General features: G+C 49.5%; 1 pseudogene; it reads right to left on the bottom strand.

The window, feature by feature from the left end:
• Positions 1-17,942: 17,942 nt before the first annotated feature.
• The window catches only part of LOC132225607 (histone-lysine N-methyltransferase PRDM7-like), a 63,824-nt pseudogene continuing 61,706 nt past the window's right edge, over positions 17,943-20,060 (bottom strand).

Raw genomic sequence — 20,060 nt, 5'->3', positions numbered from 1 at the left:
ACTTGTACACTGACTCTCAATATATAGTTAAATTATTTCCTCATATTGAGACCGCCTCTCTCCCACAAGGAAGAACAGCCATTTTCTCTTTGTTAACTCAGCTACAAACTTGCATTCACAAACGAGAAAAGGCTTTCTATATTGGACATATTAGAGCTCATTCCTGCCTACCAGGACCCTTAAGCGAAGGAAATTATCAGGCGGATTTACTAACTCGCCCAGTAGTTTGTACAGCTCTAGAAGAAGCCCGACGGTCTCATGCCATTCACCATCAAAATGCTTCTGCTCTCCGTCTATATTATCGCATATCTAGAGAAGCTGCTCGAAGTATTGTGCGTGACTGCGGCCATTGTCCTACTCATTTTCCTAGCCCTGCTACTGGAGTTAATCCAAGAGGACTTAGACCCTGTGACTTATGGCAGATGGATATTACTCATGTCCCATCTTTTGGCAAACTTTGCTATGTGCATGTTTGTATTGATACCTTTTCTCATGTTATCCTTGCTTCTGCACGTACAGGAGAAGCCTTTAAAGATGTAAGTCAACATCTATTCCAATGCTTTTCCTACCTAGGAATACCAAGGGCACTTAAAACTGACAATGGGCCTGCCTATACCTCTAGAGCTTTTAAAAACTTATGCTCTACATTCGGCATCGCACATACTACAGGAATACCCTACAATCCTCAAGGCCAAGCAATAGTAGAAAGGGCTCACCAAACTTTAAAAACACAAATTAAAAAATTACAAGAAAATGAGTTTAAATATTCCTCTCCTCATCATGTTCTACAACATGCTCAATTTGTAATTAATATACTAAATGTAGATTCTGAGGGAAATTCCCCGATGTACAGGCATTGGAACCCTGATCTAACTAAACCTAAAGCCCTCGTCAAATGGAGAGACTTGCTTACAGGAGCCTGGAAGGGACCTGATGTACTTTTAACCCAGGGGAGAGGATATGCTTGTATATTTCCACAGGACGCAGACTCACCTGTGTGGATTCCAGACCGTCTAGTCCGACCTTATGTCTCACCGCCTGCCATCTCTGCCTCATCATAGCACACCTGACCAGTGCCCATCTGCAGCAGATGTGCAGCCCTGAGCTGGAACAATCTGTCCATTGGGAGGATCACATGTGCCTCCTTTTTGTCTTTCCACATGTCCCAGCTTTGCCCCACATCTCCTTTCCTTTTTCCTTTTTTAAAAAATCTAACTACTTGTTTGCTGGTTCTTTGGCCTTTCTCCTTCTTTCCTGAACACAGCCTTTTCTAGAATCTCCCTACCCTACTGTTCCAGGAAGGGCACCTCCCTTTTCTGCCATGACTAGGAGGTGTCTGGTATATGTCCCATACATGGAGTTGTCTTGTGCCAAGAGCCTGACATCCTGGGCTGAGAAAGCCCTGTTCCAGGACTCTCCTTTGTCCTGTATTGGCGCCTCTTACCCTTGTGCCAAGAGGGACCCTCTTCTTACAATCCAATTGCCCATAGCTGTTGCCTGAGCTCTCTGTTCATGCTGAGGTTGAAGCCTCATGGTGGCTGGTACCACGGATCTGTCTCTGGCCCAATGGCGTAAGCTGGGCCCTCTCTAGAGAAGAAACCTGAGTTCCCTATGATCAATGCCAGAGCCCCGCCAGCAGGCGAGGGAATCCAAAGGCAGTTGCTGGGCATGGAGGCCAGAGGGACATAGGCTATCAAGGAGACAAAACTGAACCTCACATCACCCTACTTGGCCCAGAGATGGCTGGTAGTCAACGACGGGTAAGACTCCACAGGGTGGGGCAACCTAAGACAGGCACAGTCGGAGGCCAGTAGGAGAAAACTTGGGGTGCAACAAAGGTGGGGCACAGACCCCCCTCCCCAATGGTGCAGGGGCTTGAACACTCGCCCCTTCTGAGGAAGGTCTCCTGTCCCCATGGCTGCTTCCTGCTTCCCATGCCCAGCTCAGATCCGGACCCAGGTAAAGACAGAGACTGGCTTACAGCAGCTGCCCTCTCACTGCAACAGGACTTGTTTCCCATTTCTACCTGGGACCACAGGGAAAGGGGAAGCTGAAGGAAAGGGCTGTGTCAGGATGCTGCCTTCTTCCCTTTCTTCTCCCTCTTTTTTCTAAACACTTCCATGCCTTGTAGTTCTTTTGCTTTCTCTTCTTTTTCTACTACCCTCCATTTTCCATATCAGCTGGATCCAGAGGGCACAGCTTACTCCTCCTCGGACATCAACACCACCATCAACCACGGCCCTGATGGACCCTTTGATGCAGCCCTTCAACTTGCTGACTCTTCAGGAAGCCTGTTGCCAGTGACGCCGCCCGCTAGCCAGACCAACAAAGACGATCAAACCAATAACTTGAGGACAGCTGAAATCCCTTGACTGAAGAGGCTGGCAACCTTCTACAGGAATGGGACTCCTTATGCGCTCCATCCACTATGTTTATAGCTATGCTCACTATCATTGCTTGCCACTATTCTTCCGAGACTTAAATGGCCCAATCTGAGAGGTGGCCACTGATTTGCATGCGTGAGCATTTAAAAAATAAAAAAGGGGGAATTTGCCGGAAGCCGGTCCATCCTTGCTGCCTGACACAGTCGCTGCAGGAAAGAAACATCTGCACAGCATATGTTTCAAGGGACCTGGCGTATATAGCATACTGTTCTTAATATGTTTGCTCCCCTTAGCGCTGTGTGTTTTAACCAAGGTCACCTCTCCAAGAAAGGTTGTTTCCCCAGGTAGGAATTTTTCCCTGAAGTCAGGGAGGGGATGCCTCTCCTAGAAAGGTTGTTTCCCCAGGTAGGAATTTTTCCCTGAAGTCAGGGAGGGGATGAAACTCCTTAACTAAGTGCCAGGCGGGTAGTTAATCACTACAAACAATCATGCTTAAGCTACATAATCTTTACTCCCTGGAATGGAGATAAGAAACACCCTAACCTTTGTAATAGAAATTGACAGGATTAAAATCAACTGGTATAAATACGGATGTAACAAGACAATAAACAGCAGAGCCTCTCTGGAGATCAAGACCAGAACTTGGCTGGAGATCCTGGCTGGAGATCCTGGCTAGGCTGCTGATCAACTGAACGCTGTCTCCGTGTCATTCCTTCTTCGCCGACTCCGTCCACACCTTTGGGGACCCCTGGACCTGCTGGGGCTGGACCCCGGCACCCTTGGAGGCTCGCGCGGTCTCAGAGGGCGACTGAGGGGCGCGGTCAGGAGTCTGAGGGGCGGGGGCGGGGGGGGACTGAGGGGCGAGGTGGGGGGTGTGAGGGGCGCGGTGTGGGGGTCTGAGGGGCTTGGTCGGTGAGGACTCTGGGTCTCCCTGCGGCGCTGCGCACCTGGCCGAGGTCCCCTCAAATCCACGCGCTGCTCGCTGCGCTCCCGCCCTCAGGCTTGTGAGGCGGGGGGAGGGGGAGCTTCCGGCACCCAGAGTGTCAGAGGCAGCCGCCAATCAGTGATGCGGTCACAGGGCCCTGCCTGCCAATGGGCGGTTAGAAACGCGGAAAGGGCGGGGCGCAGGGTGAAGCCTTCCTGCCAGTCAATGGCAGAATCTTGTCGAAAGAGCCCGCCTTCCGCCCTCAACTGCCGGGGTCCAACCCCAGCAGGTCCAGGGGTCCCCAAAGGTGTGGATGGAGTCGGCGAAGAAGGAATGACACAGGGACTTCTCCAGCCAGGTTTGGTCGCCATGTTCTAGTCAGGCTCTCTTGCCAACCTCTGCATTCAGGTTCAGTCCAGGATCCCTTGCCATGTTCTCTCCAGCGAAGTTCTTCTGTCTGTAAAGAACGTTCTGTGTAGGTTCTGTGCCTAGGCTCTGTCTCTCTTGGTCCTGTCTTCCAAGCCCTGTGTTCTAAGTTCTGTGTTCTGAATTCTGTCTCATGAGTTCTGTGTTCTGAGTTCTGTGTGTTTCTGTCTTGTTACAACTGTATTTATACCAGTTGATTCAATCCTATCAATCTCTATTACAAAGGTTAGGGCGTTTCTTATCTCCATTCCAGGGAGAAAAGATTATGTAGTTTAAGCATGACTGTTCGTAGTTAAAGGGATTAATTACCCGCCTGGCACTTAGTTGAGGGGTTTTATTCCCTCCCTAACTTCAGGGGAAAATCCCTACCTGGGGAAACCACCTTTCTCAGAGACCTTGGTTAAAACACATAGTGCCAAGAACAGTATGCCATATATGCCAGGTCCCTTGAAACAGCAAGCGTGGACCGGCTCCCAGCAAATTCCCCCTTTTTTATTTTTTAAAAGCAGGCATTAAAAAGAAAAACCTGAAATGCTCTCTTATATCCATTTTAAGAGTAGGATTGGCGCTTTCTGCTATTACCTGAGTCCTGATCTATCACCCCAGGGAGAGCTTGCCAATCCTGCACTTTCCCAGGGTGGAAAGGCTGCAGTGGGGTTAAGGATAAGGCTCCTTGGGCCTACCTTCTCCCATGCCTCTACATTTACCTTTCTGGCACCTTTCCTTCCTCAGAAAAGCATGGACGTATTTCTTGTATAAAATGTTCTGTCTGACTGGGAGTAACCTTAATTCCTCTGCTAGCAAGCATATGTGTTAAAAGATCAATACAGAGCCTTATTTCTTTAGACTCAGTATGGCACATCTTCTTAATCTAAAGATCAATACAGAGTCTTCTTTCTTTGGACTCAGTATGGCACATCTTCTCAATCTAAGAATCAATACAGAGTCTTCTTTCTTTGGACTCAGTATGGCACATCTTCTCAATCTAAGTTCTGTACTATCCACCTTCTTACCCTACTTATCCTCTATAGGGGGGTCTGTAGCACCCTGGTGGAGTCCTATCCGTCCCGAGTGTGGGGTTCTCAATGGGGGGGGCTTACCTAAGGGAATCCTGTTCCAGGGGTTCCCAAAGGTGTGGACGGATTCGGCGAAGACTATCCACCCTCTTCCTACGGTGGAGTCTGATCCGTCCCGAGTGTGGGGGTTCTCAATGGGGGAGGGGGGCTTACTTAGGGGAATCCTGTTCCAGGGGTTCCCAAAGGTGTGGACGGAGTCGGCGAAGACTATCCACCTTCTTCTTACGGTGGAGTCCGATCCATCCCGAGTGCGGGGCGCTTACCTAGGGGTCCCTGTTCGGGCGCCAGATGCCGGGGTCCAGCCCCAGCAGGTCCAGGGGTCCCCAAAGGTGTGGACGGAGTCGGCGAAGAAGGAATGACACGGAGACAGCGTTCAGTTGATCAGCAGCCTAGCCAGGATCTCCAGCCAAGTTCTGGTCTTGATCTCCAGAGAGGCTCTGCTTAGGATCTCCAGGACAGAGTCGGCAAAGAGGGAGAGACTCGGAGGCAGTGTTCAGTTGATCAGCATGGTTGGGTTCTCTTGCCTGGTTTTATTGCCAGGTTCTGTAGGTTCTCCAGCCAGGTTCAGTCTGAGATCTCAGTCCCTGTCCAGGATCCTCCAGCATGCTCTCGCCAGCGAAGTTCTTCTGTCTCTAGAGAATGTTCTGTGTAGGTTCTGTGCCTAGGCTCTGTCTCTCTTGGTCCTGTCTTCCAAGCCCTGTCTCCTGAGTTCTGTGTTCTGAGTTCTGTGTTCTTAGTTCTGAGTGAGTCTGTCTTGTTACAACTGTATTTATACCAGTTGATTCAATCCTATCAATCTCTATTACAAAGGTTAGGGCGTTTCTTATCTCCATTCCAGGGAGAAAAGATTATGTAGTTTAAGCATGATTGTTCATAGTTAAAGGGATTAATTACCCGCCTGGCACTTGGTTGAGGGGTTTTATTCCCTCCCTCACTTCAGGGGAAAATCCCTACCTGGGGATTCAACCTTTCTCGGAGAGGTGACCTTGGTTAAAACACAGTGCCAAGAAGGTGAGCAAACATATTAAGAACAGTATTCCATATATGCCAGGTCCCTTGAAACAGCAAGGAAGGACCGGCTCCCTGCAAATTCCCCCTTTTTTATTTTTTAAAAGCAGGCATTAAAAAGAAAAACCTCAAATGCTCTCTTATATCCATTTTAAGAGTAGGATTGGCGCTTTCTGCTATTACCTGAGTCCTGATCTATCACCCCAGGGAGAGCTTGCCAATCCTGCACTTTCCCGGGGTGGAAAGGCTGCAGTGGGGTTAAGGATAAGGCTCCTTGGGCCTACCTTCTCCCATGCCTCTACATTTACCTTTCTGGCACCTTTCCTTCCTCAGAAAAGCATGGACGTATTTCTTGTATAAAATGTTCTGTCTGACTGGGAGTAACCTTAATTCCTCTGCTAGCAAGCATATGTGTTAAAAGATCAATACAGAGCCTTATTTCTTTAGACTCAGTATGGCACATCTTCTTAATCTAAAGATCAATACAGAGTCTTCTTTCTTTGGACTCAGTATGGCACATCTTCTCAATCTAAGAATCAATACAGAGTCTTCTTTCTTTGGACTCAGTATGGCACATCTTCTCAATCTAAGTTCTGTACTATCCACCTTCTTACCCTACTTATCCTCTATAGGGGGGTCTGTAGCACCCTGGTGGAGTCCTATCCGTCCCGAGTGTGGGGTTCTCAATGGGGGGGGCTTACCTAAGGGAATCCTGTTCCAGGGGTTCCCAAAGGTGTGGACGGATTCGGCGAAGACTATCCACCCTCTTCCTACGGTGGAGTCTGATCCGTCCCGAGTGTGGGGGTTCTCAATGGGGGAGGGGGGCTTACTTAGGGGAATCCTGTTCCAGGGGTTCCCAAAGGTGTGGACGGAGTCGGCGAAGACTATCCACCTTCTTCTTACGGTGGAGTCCGATCCATCCCGAGTGCGGGGCGCTTACCTAGGGGTCCCTGTTCGGGCGCCAGATGCCGGGGTCCAGCCCCAGCAGGTCCAGGGGTCCCCAAAGGTGTGGACGGAGTCGGCGAAGAAGGAATGACACGGAGACAGCGTTCAGTTGATCAGCAGCCTAGCCAGGATCTCCAGCCAAGTTCTGGTCTTGATCTCCAGAGAGGCTCTGCTTAGGATCTCCAGGACAGAGTCGGCAAAGAGGGAGAGACTCGGAGGCAGTGTTCAGTTGATCAGCATGGTTGGGTTCTCTTGCCTGGTTTTATTGCCAGGTTCTGTAGGTTCTCCAGCCAGGTTCAGTCTGAGATCTCAGTCCCTGTCCAGGATCCTCCAGCATGCTCTCGCCAGCGAAGTTCTTCTGTCTCTAGAGAATGTTCTGTGTAGGTTCTGTGCCTAGGCTCTGTCTCTCTTGGTCCTGTCTTCCAAGCCCTGTCTCCTGAGTTCTGTGTTCTGAGTTCTGTGTTCTTAGTTCTGAGTGAGTCTGTCTTGTTACAACTGTATTTATACCAGTTGATTCAATCCTATCAATCTCTATTACAAAGGTTAGGGCGTTTCTTATCTCCATTCCAGGGAGAAAAGATTATGTAGTTTAAGCATGATTGTTCATAGTTAAAGGGATTAATTACCCGCCTGGCACTTGGTTGAGGGGTTTTATTCCCTCCCTCACTTCAGGGGAAAATCCCTACCTGGGGATTCAACCTTTCTCGGAGAGGTGACCTTGGTTAAAACACAGTGCCAAGAAGGTGAGCAAACATATTAAGAACAGTATTCCATATATGCCAGGTCCCTTGAAACAGCAAGGAAGGACCGGCTCCCTGCAAATTCCCCCTTTTTTATTTTTTAAAAGCAGGCATTAAAAAGAAAAACCTCAAATGCTCTCTTATATCCATTTTAAGAGTAGGATTGGCGCTTTCTGCTATTACCTGAGTCCTGATCTATCACCCCAGGGAGAGCTTGCCAATCCTGCACTTTCCCGGGGTGGAAAGGCTGCAGTGGGGTTAAGGATAAGGCTCCTTGGGCCTACCTTCTCCCATGCCTCTACATTTACCTTTCTGGCACCTTTCCTTCCTCAGAAAAGCATGGACGTATTTCTTGTATAAAATGTTCTGTCTGACTGGGAGTAACCTTAATTCCTCTGCTAGCAAGCATATGTGTTAAAAGATCAATACAGAGCCTTATTTCTTTAGACTCAGTATGGCACATCTTCTTAATCTAAAGATCAATACAGAGTCTTCTTTCTTTGGACTCAGTATGGCACATCTTCTCAATCTAAGAATCAATACAGAGTCTTCTTTCTTTGGACTCAGTATGGCACATCTTCTCAATCTAAGTTCTGTACTATCCACCTTCTTACCCTACTTATCCTCTATAGGGGGGTCTGTAGCACCCTGGTGGAGTCCTATCCGTCCCGAGTGTGGGGTTCTCAATGGGGGGGGCTTACCTAAGGGAATCCTGTTCCAGGGGTTCCCAAAGGTGTGGACGGATTCGGCGAAGACTATCCACCCTCTTCCTACGGTGGAGTCTGATCCGTCCCGAGTGTGGGGGTTCTCAATGGGGGAGGGGGGCTTACTTAGGGGAATCCTGTTCCAGGGGTTCCCAAAGGTGTGGACGGAGTCGGCGAAGACTATCCACCTTCTTCTTACGGTGGAGTCCGATCCATCCCGAGTGCGGGGCGCTTACCTAGGGGTCCCTGTTCGGGCGCCAGATGCCGGGGTCCAGCCCCAGCAGGTCCAGGGGTCCCCAAAGGTGTGGACGGAGTCGGCGAAGAAGGAATGACACGGAGACAGCGTTCAGTTGATCAGCAGCCTAGCCAGGATCTCCAGCCAAGTTCTGGTCTTGATCTCCAGAGAGGCTCTGCTTAGGATCTCCAGGACAGAGTCGGCAAAGAGGGAGAGACTCGGAGGCAGTGTTCAGTTGATCAGCATGGTTGGGTTCTCTTGCCTGGTTTTATTGCCAGGTTCTGTAGGTTCTCCAGCCAGGTTCAGTCTGAGATCTCAGTCCCTGTCCAGGATCCTCCAGCATGCTCTCGCCAGCGAAGTTCTTCTGTCTCTAGAGAATGTTCTGTGTAGGTTCTGTGCCTAGGCTCTGTCTCTCTTGGTCCTGTCTTCCAAGCCCTGTCTCCTGAGTTCTGTGTTCTGAGTTCTGTGTTCTTAGTTCTGAGTGAGTCTGTCTTGTTACAACTGTATTTATACCAGTTGATTCAATCCTATCAATCTCTATTACAAAGGTTAGGGCGTTTCTTATCTCCATTCCAGGGAGAAAAGATTATGTAGTTTAAGCATGATTGTTCATAGTTAAAGGGATTAATTACCCGCCTGGCACTTGGTTGAGGGGTTTTATTCCCTCCCTCACTTCAGGGGAAAATCCCTACCTGGGGATTCAACCTTTCTCGGAGAGGTGACCTTGGTTAAAACACAGTGCCAAGAAGGTGAGCAAACATATTAAGAACAGTATTCCATATATGCCAGGTCCCTTGAAACAGCAAGGAAGGACCGGCTCCCTGCAAATTCCCCCTTTTTTATTTTTTAAAAGCAGGCATTAAAAAGAAAAACCTCAAATGCTCTCTTATATCCATTTTAAGAGTAGGATTGGCGCTTTCTGCTATTACCTGAGTCCTGATCTATCACCCCAGGGAGAGCTTGCCAATCCTGCACTTTCCCGGGGTGGAAAGGCTGCAGTGGGGTTAAGGATAAGGCTCCTTGGGCCTACCTTCTCCCATGCCTCTACATTTACCTTTCTGGCACCTTTCCTTCCTCAGAAAAGCATGGACGTATTTCTTGTATAAAATGTTCTGTCTGACTGGGAGTAACCTTAATTCCTCTGCTAGCAAGCATATGTGTTAAAAGATCAATACAGAGCCTTATTTCTTTAGACTCAGTATGGCACATCTTCTTAATCTAAAGATCAATACAGAGTCTTCTTTCTTTGGACTCAGTATGGCACATCTTCTCAATCTAAGAATCAATACAGAGTCTTCTTTCTTTGGACTCAGTATGGCACATCTTCTCAATCTAAGTTCTGTACTATCCACCTTCTTACCCTACTTATCCTCTATAGGGGGGTCTGTAGCACCCTGGTGGAGTCCTATCGGTCCCGAGTGTGGGGTTCTCAATGGGGGGGGCTTACCTAAGGGAATCCTGTTCCAGGGGTTCCCAAAGGTGTGGACGGATTCGGCGAAGACTATCCACCCTCTTCCTACAGTGGAGTCTGATCCGTCCCGAGTGTGGGGGTTCTCAATGGGGGAGGGGGGCTTACTTAGGGGAATCCTGTTCCAGGGGTTCCCAAAGGTGTGGACGGAGTCGGCGAAGACTATCCACCTTCTTCTTACGGTGGAGTCCGATCCATCCCGAGTGCGGGGCGCTTACCTAGGGGTCCCTGTTCGGGCGCCAGATGCCGGGGTCCAACCCCAGCAGGTCCAGGGGTCCCCAAAGGTGTGGATGGAGTCGGCGAAGAAGGAATGACACAGGGACTTCTCCAGCCAGGTTTGGTCGCCATGTTCTAGTCAGGCTCTCTTGCCAACCTCTGCATTCAGGTTCAGTCCAGGATCCCTTGCCATGTTCTCTCCAGCGAAGTTCTTCTGTCTGTAAAGAACGTTCTGTGTAGGTTCTGTGCCTAGGCTCTGTCTCTCTTGGTCCTGTCTTCCAAGCCCTGTGTTCTAAGTTCTGTGTTCTGAATTCTGTCTCATGAGTTCTGTGTTCTGAGTTCTGTGTGTTTCTGTCTTGTTACAACTGTATTTATACCAGTTGATTCAATCCTATCAATCTCTATTACAAAGGTTAGGGCGTTTCTTATCTCCATTCCAGGGAGAAAAGATTATGTAGTTTAAGCATGACTGTTCGTAGTTAAAGGGATTAATTACCCGCCTGGCACTTAGTTGAGGGGTTTTATTCCCTCCCTAACTTCAGGGGAAAATCCCTACCTGGGGAAACCACCTTTCTCAGAGACCTTGGTTAAAACACATAGTGCCAAGAACAGTATGCCATATATGCCAGGTCCCTTGAAACAGCAAGCATGGACCGGCTCCCAGCACTCAACCCCTGGTTGTGATTGGCTACCCAGGGTCCTGCGAGTGTCCATCAAGAAGCTTTCAGCCAGGCACGGATGGGCGGTGTCCAGGGCTCAGATTCCTGTGGTTTCGCGGAGGGACCCCAGGAGCCCGGAGCCCCCCGCCCGGACAGGTGTTGGGGTGACACATCCTTCCTGCCGCCTGACCCAGTCTGTGTTCCACCCAACGGTATTTAAGTCCCGGACTGTCTTCCAGGCGCGTGTGTTCGCTTCCTTAGCGAGAGGACCAGGCGGTAGGCTGGGAGTTGCCTTCTGGGAAACAGGGATTCCCACTAGAACAGCGGTTCTCAACCTGTGGGTTGCGACCCCTTTGGGGGTCGAACGACCCTTTCACAGGGGTAGCTTAAGACCATCGAAAAAACACATATATAATTACATATTGTTTTTGTGATGAATCACTATGCTTTAATTATGTTCAGTTTGTCACAATGAAAATACATCCTGCATATCACACATTTACATGACGATTCATAAAAGTAGCGACATTACAGTGATGAAGTAGCAACGAAAATAATTTTATGGTTGGGGGCCAGCACAACATGAGGAACTGTACTAAAGGGTCGCGGCATTAGGAAGGTTGAGAACCACTGCCTTAAAGGAAGCTGTCAGCCAATTCCTTTGCGAAAACGATCCTCTGGGTCCCTCTTGTGGCCATTCAAAGAATAACACCTTATGCTTCTGTCCGTGGTTCTGAAATGTTAGCTAATATCCCGTGAATTTGATGGAAAAGTCTACCCAAAAAACCACAAACAAACAAAACCTACAGAAAACCCTACAAAATCATCGAGGCTGTCCAGGGTGCAATTATTCCTTCCCCGGATGGACTGAAGTCACGGGTCTGGCTTTTGCACCCCTTCCTGTCCCAGCCCTGCAGAGGGAGGCCTTGGCTGCTGCACTGGCATGGGGAAGCTGTGCGTTCAGTAATTCAGTCCGTAACCTAGAGGCTGCCATGATTGGAGAAGTCAGTCCTGGGGCGGCCGCCGTTACCAAGGCAGCCAGTACAGGACAGGTCTCCTTTCCTGAGGCAGCCAGTAACCCGGCGGCCGCTATGATTGCAGCAGCCAGTCCGTACAGCGAGGCGCAAGGGTATCGCAAGAACGTGTTATTACCACTAGACTCAGCGGCTTCTGTAGGGCATTACTGAGGCAGCTAGTACTCTGGAGGCTGCAATGATCAATGTAGCCTAGAGGCGGGCATTACTGAGGCAGTCCTTCCCCTGTAGGCTGCCATTATTGATGCAATCAGTACCAGGGAGGCTGTCATTGTTGATGGCACCTCCAGATGCAGGGTATTATGGGAACATGTTAGTAGCGTGAAAAAATTTGAATTTAAACTTTTGTGTTGAAACCCAGTGTGTTTTTTTAAAAAATATATTTTTATTGATTTCAGAGATGAAGGGAAAGGGATAGAGATGGAAACATCAATGATGAGAGAGAATCATGGATCAGCTGCCTCCTGTATCACCCCCTCCCTACTGGGGATCCAGCCCGCAACCCGGACATGTGCCCTGACCGGGAATCGAACCAGGGGCCCTTCAATACATAGGTTGTCACTCTCCCCACTGAGGCACACTGGCCAGGGCCACAGTGGTTTTTTTTAGAAATATACATTTCTACTAGTTCAGAAAGGAAGAGAGAAAGATCAATGATGAGTGATCATCATAGATTGGCCGCCTTCTGCCAGAAGAAAGAGTGACATTTGCTCTCATCTGCTAAGCAGAAGGAATAGTCCTGGCCAGTGTTGTTCACTAGTTAGACCTTCGGGTGCCCAGGGAAGGGTCGCTGGTGGGATTCCTGGTCCAGAGCACATACCTGGGATGCAGGCTTCATTGCCTGCCCCGGTCTGGGCTCTTGTGGGAGCCAAAGATCCATGAGTCTCTTGCATATTCATGTTTGCTTTTTTGTTTCTTCTCTATCCCCTCCCTCCCTCCCTCCTTCCCTCTGTCTGTAAAAACATATCCTCTGGTAAGAATTAACCAAAACATAAACATGAAAAACGTACAAAGAAGGAAAAGCTTTGGAGGGTGTGAAAAAGCAGCATACCCCTAAAGAAAGGCATCATGATGAGCAGAGCATTCAGCTCCGCTGATGTTTTTCCAAGGAATGTGTCTATAAGATAAAAATAAAATGTATGAGTGTCTCTCAGCTGGCAAGATCCTGACACAACACGACGAGGCCATTCTAGCGCGGTCCTTGCAGGGTCTCCCAAGCCACCACGTTGGGGCGAGGCTCTGGGGGTGGGGGGGCGAGGCCGGGACAAGCAGAGGAAAGCGAGGCGTGAAGGAGGCGGGGAATGGACAGAGGAGGGTCCTGCACGTGCTCCCCTCTACTGCGTTGTGTCGCTGCTCCCAGAGTCCCCCACACTGAGAAGATGGGAGCAGACTCACCCGGTGTCAGTGACCAAGGGACATACAGGCTGAGGGACACACAGACTGAGGGACACATAGGCCGAGGGACACAGAGACCGAGGGACACACAGATAATCGAGGACGCAGTGGCCTGGAGAGGTGACATCCGGGAACCTGTGACCACTGTGCTGGTTCCTCTTATCCTCCCAGATGTACCTTCTCAGAGGTTTTTGACTCCAGAACCCTGGATTCCATTTTCACAGACAGCACCTACTTCATGGTGACTCTGCCCAAGACCCAAGACCTCTCTGGACATCCATTCACACATCAGTTGTTTGAAAAGTGATCTCAAACTTATTCTATATAGTTATTGTATGTATGAAAAATAAATCCGAGCCAAGCAGTCATCTGTGTGATGTATTCTACATTTGTATTATACATACATTTTATTTTAGAAAACGACATTTCCCGTACAAAGTTGCCTTCCTAAGTGTAATTAAGTGAGCATGTTAAAAACTTTGTAAGAGTGGCCCTAACCGGTTTGGCTCAGTGGATAGAGCGTCGGCCTGCGGACTGAAGGGTCCCAGGTTCGATTCCGGACAAGGGCATGTACCTTGGTTGCGGGCACATCCCCAGTAGGGAGTGTGCAGGAGACAGCTGATTGATGTTTCTCTCTCACCGATGTTTCTACCTCTCTATCCCTCTCCCTTCCTCTCTGTAAAAAACCAATAAAATATTAAAAAAAAAACTTTGTAAGAGTGAATGTTTTACTTGGCAAATGTTTAGAAACTTGGTAAGTATTACTGTGTATCGCTGCCCAAGGAACTGTTGGCGGTCATGTGTTGTCACCAAAGCAGAATGTTTGCTAAATGTCCCCTTGTTGAGACAACCTTCATGGTTTTCCCTTCATTCTGTTATGAACCTATAGGCAGAAGGTAGAAGTAGGCTTGTACTGATGCCACAGCTCCCACCTGCTGTGATGATGGAAACAGGCCTGATGCTCCAAGCAGCATGAGAACACCAGCAAGGTAAAGGCTCTCATCCCCCTGGCATGTAATCTACCCAGCCAGGGCCGCATTGTCTTTGTAGAAAGAGGTCATCCAAATAGCAACACACAGCCCAGCAAGCGAGGCTCAATGAGTGAGTGCTGACCTATGAACCAAGAAGTGCCCTTGATTCCTGGTAAGGCCACCCCCATCACCTGATTGTTTCTCTTTGTCTCCCTGTCCCTCTGTGTGTCAGATCAAGAACAACAGATTTAAAATAAAACTGGAAACTGTCAAATCTGCTCCTATCCTCCTCCCAATAGGTATCAGATTTTACCGAAAACACCCACCACTTGTCTTTCCTAGTCATCGTGAGCATTCCAGTTCATGAATGTTCACAGTATCTCAGTTTAAAACGTGTGTGCACATCTACACCCAAACAGTGGAGCATCGCATCCTGGAGAATTTTCCATTTCCTTCCAAAGGAAGTGAGATGTGTCACACTGGACATGGAAACAAATGGTAGAAAAAGCTGGGCATGAAGTTAAAGGCTAATCCTTGCAACCTGGGAAAGATGTATTCAACAAATCAAGGCGTGACTAGTCAAACCAGAACCTTCCTGTATGTGGAGGTTTGGGCACAGGGACACCAACATTTTTAATGTGAAAGAGGACTTGATTGTGCAAAGCTTTCCTTCACCCCCTGAGAGATACTCACCGGAGGTGCTGAGCCACTTGGAAATGTGTGGTGTTTCAATGCGATGCTGGGGTGGGGGTTTGCCCCTCCTGACCTGAACGAGAGAGCCCACCTTCCAATGTGCACAGGGCCCCTGCTTGGGTGTCAACAGACCCATGATTGTGGGCTGGCTCCTCCAGAGTCCGCTGAGACCCACAGAAAACAATATCCCAACTGGCAGATTTCTCCTGGTCCTGAGGTGTTTCAGGATTGGGTTAATGTGGGAAAACATGAGTATGAAGGTGTGGCTCAATGGTTGCTTCTGAGAGTTTCAGGTCACCAACCCAAGCCCTCAGTCATTGTAAGGAATGAGGTTTCCATTCTTCACATAGAAATGCCATCATTTTTTAAAATATATTTTTTATTGATTTCAGATAGAAAGGGAGAAGAAGGGGGGGTGGAGAGAGACAGAAAGAGAGAGAGAGAGAGAGAGAGAGAGAGAGAGAGAGAGAGAGAGAGAGAGAGAGAAATAGAGAGAGAGAAAGAGAGAGAGAGAGAGAAACATCCATGATGACAGAGAATCATGGATCTGCTGCCTCTTGCAGGCCCCACACTGGGGATCAAGCCCACAACCCGAGCATGTGCCCTGACCAGGAATTGAACCCTGACCTCCTGGTTCATAGGTTGATGCTCAAGCGCTGAGCCACGCCAGCCGGGCGGGAGAGGGAAGGTCATGGTCCCAGGTCGTGGGTTTGGGTACCCCCTTCAGGAGCTCTCCTCCAGAAACAGGTGCGATGCTAGGTCCCTCGGGCTGAGGGGTGAAGGGCCCTCACCGCGTGTGCCTGCTCCCTGCATGGATGTCCGCTCTGTTGTAAGAAAAGCAGGGCCTCTGGTTGCTGGGGCCCCATCGCCTCCCCAGGCAGACGCTTACCTATTCCCTGGAGCCTCGCTGGACTCCCACCCATGGGCCCATGAGGGTCGGTGCTCCTGGCCTCAGTGGACATTACCTGTGAACCGGTGGCCAGGAATGACCGACACGGCCTGCCTGCTCTTCTCACGCGTGTCCATGTCCCATGACTCCCCATAAGAAATGTGCAGGTAAGGATTTCAGACGGGTCCGGGGACGGTGAGACCCGCAGACCCAGGTACAAGGCCAGGCACCAGGAGCTGTTGCGAGGTGGGCGTCGCACACACTGTGAGGTGAGGTGCACCCAGCAGCTCTCAGCAGGGTTGTGAGGGCCTTTGTCCTGGTCACTCTTAGAAACCAAGGTCACTCTTGTCCTGCCAAGGCTCAGTGGGAGGGGGTGGCCGGGGGGAGGAGCATGCCTGACCCCACGACTCCTGCACATTCAGCCGAGTCCACGCAGAGCAGTGGGGCTGCTTGAGCTCTAAACTGGCTCCTGGGCCCCACTCCCTCTGCCTCCCTTGTCCACCTCAAGGCCTGGCAGACGCTGTTCACAGAGAGTTGCGTGTTTTAACCACCGGTGCTGACCCCACTCTGAATGACACTCCAAAGCCTGGGTCACCCTCCCGCTTTATAGCTTGGAAAGAGGCACAGAGACTTTGGGGGTCTTGCCTTAGGACACACAGTTTTGAGGGAAAAGCTGAGACTCAAAACCTTGTTGACAGACCTGGTGCCGACATGCTATGCCCCAGGCAAGATGCCAATGCTACAGAGGCAGCAAGAACAGGGCGACCAGTGCCCAGACTGAGGCAGCACAGGTGTGTGCACAGGCACACGGGCACACACACACACAGACACGCGCACACACACACATGTACACACACATGCACAAACACACCTGCACACACCCTCTCTGGCTTTCACCTCTGAGGCTACAGAGGTCTAAGGAATCAGGGGAGGAGCCAGGAGAAGCCAAGGGGTTGGTGGGGTCCTATTCATGTTCCTGGTGAGTGTGCCTCAATCCCTCTCCCTGGCGGGAACCTCACTGGACTGACGCCAGATTCCGCCTTCCCGGGTTCAGGTCTGTGGCTGAGGGTTCTTTGAGGCCCTCCTGGAACTCTGCTTTCAGTGATGAGGGGGATGAGGCACGTAGGCTTCAGGTTAGTCTGGACACAAACTTTATTAAAACTAGGCCAAAAACACCATGAGGGACATTCGTGTTGACATCCCCATAGCACTTACGGAACTGTTTGTCTATAGCCTCTCCTTTTGAAAGCGGAGGATTTGTTTGACCAGATACTTCTGTACTAATTACACTCTTGGGGAGGGAAAGGGGCCAGCAGGCTTCCTCTAAAGCCCCCTCAGAGCTGGGGTATGAGGTATGCGGTGCCTACACTTGCCCTATGGCTGCTGAGGTGCAATTTAGGGCTCATGATGCATCCTCCCTGCAAAGACCGGGCTTCTCCCATGAGTGTGTCGTCTGGTGTCTCATGAGATTGGACTTCTGTGTAAAGCCTCGCCCACACTCCCTGCAAACATAGGGCTTCTCCCCTGAGTGTGTTCTCTGGTGTTTGATGAGACTTGACTTATCTCTAAAGCCTCCCCCACACTCCCTACACACATAGGGCTTCTCTCCTGAGTGTGTCCTCTGGTATATGATTAGAGTTGACTTATCTGTAAAGCTTCTCCCACACTCCCTGCACACATAGGGCTTCTCCCCTGAGTGTGTCCTCTGGTGTGTGATGATAGATGACTTCTGTGTAAAGCCTCGCCCACACTCCCTGCACACATAGGGCTTCTCCCCTGAGTGTGTTCTCTGGTGTTTGATGAGATTGACTTATCTGTAAAGCCTCGCCCACACTTCCTGCACACATATGGCTTCTACCCTGAGTGTGTCCTCTGGTGTCTGATGAGATGTTACTTCCGTGTAAAGCCTTTCTCACACTCCCTGCACACATATGGCTTTTTCCCTGAGTGTGTCCTCTGGTGTGTGTCGATATGTGACTTATCATTGAAGCCTTGCCCACACCCTCCATGATTGATTGTTACAATTTTTGACATTCTTACTCCCACAGATAATTTGCCTGTGTTCTTTGGATTCACGTCCTGGCCTGTGCTGGGCTCTTCCTCCATTATTCTCTCACGCTCACTGGAGCTCCCTGTTTGTCTGTTGGGAGGCTTGAAAGAGTCCCGTGAAGTTCTCATGTGCCTGATCCTTTTAAGCAAAGGTTTGGACGTTCCTTTGACCTCTTGACCTTCAGCTTTGTCATTCCACCCATGTGGACCAGGATGTTGCTGCTGCTGTTGATTTTGATGCTCTGGGCCGGGTTCCTCTGACTGGAGGTGTTTTCCTGCAGGTGCTGCTGGCAGAATCTCAGAGGGGTGATTGCGTTTCACATGTTGGCTGAGGAATGTCTGACTGGAGAAGGCCACAGAGCAGGAGGGACATGTGTGGATCTCTGGCTTTGGTTCTGCTGAAAGAGAAAGTTTTGGTCAGGGCATGTGTGGGCAAGGCTGCCTGTGCCTTACGCTCTGTCTCCTGGTAAATCCTGTCTCCGGAATCATTCTAACTGTGTTGACAGTGCAAGCTCTGCCTCCCACAGAGTGTTCCTTCACAGTCTACTTTTCTTTTTCTTTGTCTGCACTACTCTTCTTCAGAAATCCAGAGACCCCATATCAAAAGTCTTTTGTACAGCCCTGGTCAGTGTGGATCAGTAGATAGAGCCTCAGCCTGTGGACAGAAAGGTCGTGGGTTTGATTCCCATCAAGGGCATGTGCCTTGGTTGCAGGCTGCTCCCCGGCCCGGACCTGGTCTGGGATTGTGCAGGAGGCAACAAATCGATGTGTTCCTCTCACATGGATATTTCTCTCTGTCTTTCCCTCTGTCTTTCACTCTCTATAAAAATCAATGGAAAAAATATCCTTGGGTAAGGATTGAAAAGAAAAAAGGTCTTACAGATCAAGGACCATCAGAAGCCATTTGACTCCTTATATGGGTTTGACTATCGTGACCTTTCCATATACATGTATCTTCTAAGTCATGTTAAAGAGAAAAACCACAGGCCTGGCCAGGTACCTCAGTGGTTGAGCATCAACCCATGAACCAGGTCGTCACCAGTTTGATTCCTGGTCAGGGCACATGCCCAGGTTTTGTGCTCTATCCCAGCAGGAGGCAGCTGATCCATGCTGATATTTCTATCTCTCTCTTCATTTCCCTTCCTCTCTCTCTCAAATCAATAAAAATATTTAAAAATAGAGGAACAATAGGCCCCAATTAGCAATTGCTGCTCTCTCAGTTTTCCACAAATCATAAAATGGAAATATGTCTTTCATCACACAGTATTCCTACTTGATTTCTTTCAGTGTTAGCCTATTTCAAATACACTACAAAGTCCTGTTTCAAAATATCTCCCCAACCATGCCCTAGCCAGTTTGGCTCAGTAGATAGAGCGTCACCTTGGGGACTCCAGGCTCCTGGGTTCGATTCTAGTCAAGGGCACGTCCCTTGGTTGCAAGCTCAATCCCCAGCCCTGGTTGGGGTGCCCGTGGGAGACAAGCTATTGATGTTTCTCTCTCTGTCTCTCCCCCTTCTACTCTCTCTCAAAAAATAATCAGTGGAAAAATATCCTTGGGTGAGGATTAACAACAACAACAAAAATATTTCCCCAACCTGCTTCTTACACTCCTGACTCCCGTCCCTCTCCAGCCAGTCTGCCTTCCTCTCTCACTTGGAGTTGAAATAATCTCAGAGGGGATTCCCCACTGAAATTTATTTTCCAAAAAATTTAACAAAGCATAGTTTTAGAACATGCCACTCTGCAGCTGAAAACTGCTCAATTGTCCCGTCTCACTCAAGAAAGTCCCCAGTATCTCAGCTTGGATCATAGGCACTGTATTTCCAGGCTGCTAGGCATCTGTCCAACCTTTGTTCTTACCCTCCGTACTGAGACTGAGACGGGAGAAGCCCTCAGCCAGCTCAACACCCCACCTCTTCCCTTCCCTGCACCAGCCACTCCCTCTGCCTGGGACCTTGTGACACAACTGTTGTAACTGTTGTCTCCTGAGAAAGCCTTCCCTTGACCTTTGCAATCTGACACACCCACCTTCCCCTCACACTGATCCCTAGTCACTTGTCCTGGTCCCGTTTTCTCTAAAGCACTAACCACTATGTAATATTAAGCACATGCACATATGTCTGCCAGGGCTTCCCTCCTTCACCAGCCAGCTGCTCAGGAGCAGTGATTCTGATCATCGTGTTCATCTGTATTTCCAGCTCCCAGAACCCTGCGTGGCACCACGTAGGAATTCACATGGCAAGT

The sequence above is a fragment of the Myotis daubentonii genome, chromosome Y, assembly GCF_963259705.1.
Source record: "Myotis daubentonii chromosome Y, mMyoDau2.1, whole genome shotgun sequence".
Classification (NCBI taxonomy): domain Eukaryota; kingdom Metazoa; phylum Chordata; class Mammalia; order Chiroptera; family Vespertilionidae; genus Myotis; species Myotis daubentonii.
This window is presented reverse-complemented; position numbering and strand designations above follow the sequence as displayed.